This window comes from Nematolebias whitei, chromosome 17 (assembly GCF_014905685.2).
Source record: "Nematolebias whitei isolate Nwh7 chromosome 17, NemWhi1, whole genome shotgun sequence".
Lineage (NCBI taxonomy): Eukaryota > Metazoa > Chordata > Actinopteri > Cyprinodontiformes > Rivulidae > Nematolebias > Nematolebias whitei.
The window spans coordinates 3628713-3632710 of NC_056514.1; the positions used below are offsets into that span (position 1 = coordinate 3628713).

At 45.0% G+C, this 3998-nt stretch overlaps 1 protein-coding gene across 1 annotated transcript in view; it reads right to left on the minus strand.

Moving 5' to 3' along the window:
• The window catches only part of lrrc45 (leucine rich repeat containing 45), a 108785-nt gene that overhangs the window by 86788 nt on the left and 17999 nt on the right, over window positions 1-3998 (minus strand). The gene's annotated exons all lie outside the window — the stretch shown is intronic.

The window sequence follows — 3998 nt, forward strand, 5'->3', positions numbered from 1 at the left end:
ACTGAGTGCAGAACAGGAGGAGTTCTTAAAGACAAACTAACAGGTCTTCCTTCCGGTGAGCAAATGCTGGCACTTCCTGGTTGCCGCTGCTCGTCGTGCTTTTTTTCTGTTTTATTCAGTCCTTCCTGCCTTTTCCACTAGACCAAGTCTCTGATCCGTCTCAATATCAGCCATGCAGTTCATTAGGATTTACCTGCTGCCTGCTCTGCTTTGGACTCTCCTGCTGCTCATCCACCACCACCCGGCGTCTGGCCTTCTCCATTACTCAGCGGTCGAGCTCCTTCGCCTTCGTTTCCTACCAGCCGTGCCACCTGTGCTCCCTCTTCAGGACATTGCCTTCCATCCTCGCCGAAGATACATTCACCGTGGCTCCCGCCGTAGACTCCACACTGACTAGTCTAACCCCATAAACTCCACCTGGTCTGACTCTCACCATTCTACACGTCGTAATACTCGGGCCGCTAACAGTAGTAGCATGTTAGCTAGCCTTGCTCGGTCGGCTAATGCTCCAGTCGCTACCAACCCCTCCTCCGTAAAGTTTGGCCTTCTGAACGTTCGCTCACTCACTGGCAAAGGTCAGCTTATTCAAGACTTAATATCCGACCGTAAACTAGATTTTATTTGTCTAACAGAACGTGGCAACAACAAAATGACTTTTTCCACCTGAATGAATCTACCCCACCGGGGTTTGTTTACATCGCCAAATCCCGCGAGTCCGGCCGCGGAGGAGGTCTCGCAATAATTCACCGCGAGAACTGGAAGGTCACACCGGTTCACACACCTCCCTCTCCCTCCTTTGAGCACACTGTGTGTCTACTCTCCGGCCCTACCCCCACCATTGTTGCCACTTTCTACAGTCCGCCCAAAATCAACAACTCTTTTATAAATGACTTTGCTACTCTAATCGCCCATCTCTCAGCTCTTTCACCCAACATTATTCTGCTTGGAGACTTCAACATTCATATGGATGGACAACAACCCCCTCACCAGAGTCTTCACATCCTGCCTCGACAGCTGTGGCTTCCAGCAGTTCATTAACTTTCAAACCCACATAAAGGGCCACACTTTGGACTTAGTATGCTGCTCTGGACTCTCTCCTCTTAACTGTTCTTCTGATGAACTTCCATTTACTGATCACCTCATGATCTCATTCAGTGTCAATCTTAAATTTTCTTCAGAGAAACCTCAACGCACTCTTTCCTTCCGTAATATTAAGAATATCAAACGTGACATTCTTTTGTCTCATATAAATAATACCTTCTTCACCTTTAATTCTTTTAACCCAGATGACCTTGTCACATTCTACAATAACAGCCTCACCAACATCCTTAACTCTGTCGCTCCTCTGAAAACCCGGTCTGTCTCCTTCTCCAACTCTGCACCCTGGTTCACTCCAGAACTCCGTTCTCTGAAATCCAAAGGTCGGAGGTTGGAGCGACTCTATAAGAAATCCGGTCTCTCAATTCACAAGGAACTCTATGCGAACCACGTCATCCAGTATAAGGACAGTATTTCTCAAGCCAAATCCAGCTACTTCTCTGACATCATCAGTTCCACTGTTGGCACTTCAAAGACTTTGTTCTCTCTCCTTAACCGTTCAGTCTCATCTCCTAACTCATTACCCTCTCACATGGTTTCCACAGAATTTTGCAACTCTCTGATGTCTTATTTCAATGAAAAGATTATTTCAATCCATAAACACCTTGGACCTAATACCGCCCCCAGTATCTATGTTGAACTCCCCCCTCCCTCCCTCCCCTTCTCTGTCTTCTCCCTCCCCTCTGCTGATGACATTGCTGACATTATCAGCAAGTCTAAGTCCTCATCCTGTCAGCTCGATCCATTTCCCACAGTTCTTGTTAAATCCTGTCTCCCGTCTCTGCTCCCCATCATCACTAACATCATCCACTCCTCCCTAACCTCTGGCATTGTTCCCACAGCTTTCAAATCTGCGGCCATCACCCCCATCAAGAAACCAGGTCTTGACTTTACCAACTTCAGTAATCTTTGTCCAATCTCTAATCTGCCCTTTATTTCCAAAGTTCTTGAAAAAGCCGTTGCTAGTCAACTTCACTCTCACCTATCCAACAATAACATTTATGAAGAGTTTCAATCTGGTTTTTGCCCCCACCATAGCACCGAAACAGCTCTAATAAAAATAACTAATGACCTTCTTCTTGCTGCTGACTCTGCTCTTCTGTCTATCCTCATTTTACTGGATCTAAGTTCTGCCTTCGACACAATCTGTCATTCTATCCTCCTCAACAGACTAACCTCCATTGGCATCTCAGGTACTCCGTTAGACTGGTTCAAATCTCATCTCTCTGACTGCACTCAATTCATTCAGCTCAAATCCTTTCGTTCCCAGTCTTCCTCCATCTCCACAGGTGTCCCCCAAGGCTCTGTCCTCGGACCCCTCCTCTTCATCATTTACCTCCTTCCTCTAGGTCACATCTTACGTAAATTTGGTGTCCATTTTCACTGTTATGCTGATGACACACAGCTCTACCTATCAACAAAACCAAACTCCACCCACCCACCCTCCATCCTCACCGACTGTCTCAATGAGCTAAATCACTGGTTTTCTAACAATTTTCTACAACTAAACAGTAACAAAACAGAAATCATTCTTGTCGGTACCAAAAACTCTCTTTCAAAATCAGAAAATCTTCTCATTCCCCTTAACAACTCTCTGCTATCCCCCTCGCCTCAGGTCAAGAGTCTTGGTGTCATCCTCGACACCACTCTCTCCTTCACTTCACACATCAACAACGTCACTCGGTCTGCCTAATTCCATCTGTGAAATATTAACCGTCTCCACCCTTCTCTCACACCCTGCTCCACAGCCATCCTTGTTCACAGTCTTGTGACTTCTCGGATTGACTACTGTAACTCCCTTCTTTATGGCCTCCCCAACAAATCTCTCCAGAAGCTGCAACTGGTCCAGAACTCAGCTGCCCGTGTCATCACTCAAACCTCCTCCTATAACCACATCACTCCAGTCCTACAGCAGCTCCACTGGCTCCTGATTAAATCACGCATCGTCTTCAAAATTCTTCTTCACTTTCAAAGCTATCCACAACCTTGCCCCTCCGTACCTATCTGACCTCCTACACATCTCCATCCCCTCTCGCTCTCTCAGATCCTCCTCTTCACTACACCTCCATGTACCCTCTGCCCGCCTCTCCACCATGGGGAGCAGGGCCTTCACCTGCTCTGCTCCTCATCTCTGGAACTCTCTACCCCCTGACTTAAGAAACACCACCTCTCTTTCTCTATTCAAGACTGCTCTGAAAACACATCTCTTTAGACTCGCTTATCCTTAACTTTGCTCTATGTATTTTATATTCTTTATGTATTTTATATTATGTATTTTATATTCTTTATGTATTTTATATTCTTTATTCCTGTTGATCTTTGTTCTTACTGTAAAGTGTCCTTGGGTGTCCTGAAAGGCGCTTTTTAAAATAAAATTATTATTATTATTATTATAGGTCTGTGAGAGACAGAAATCTTGCTGGTTGGTAGGTCATCAAATACTTATTTCATTAAATAAAAAGCAAATGAATCATTTATTATTCAATGTGATTATTTATCAGTTTTTATTTACATTCTGTCTCTCACAGGTGAAGTGTACCTACGATCAAAATGACAGACCTTCCATTCTTTGTAGGTGGGAACACTTGCAAAATCAGCAGAGTATCAAATACTTATTCCCCCCACTCAAACACACACACTTGTACACAAGTACTCCCACACACCTGTACACAAGTACTCCCACACACCTGTACACAAGTACTCCCACACACCTGTACACAAGTACTCCCACACACCTGTACACAAGTACTCACACATACCTGTACACAAGTACTCACACACACCTGTACACAAGTACTCACACACACCTGTACACAAGTACTCACACACACCTGTACACAAGTACTCACACATACCTGTACACAAGTACTCACACATACCTGTACACAAGTACTCACACA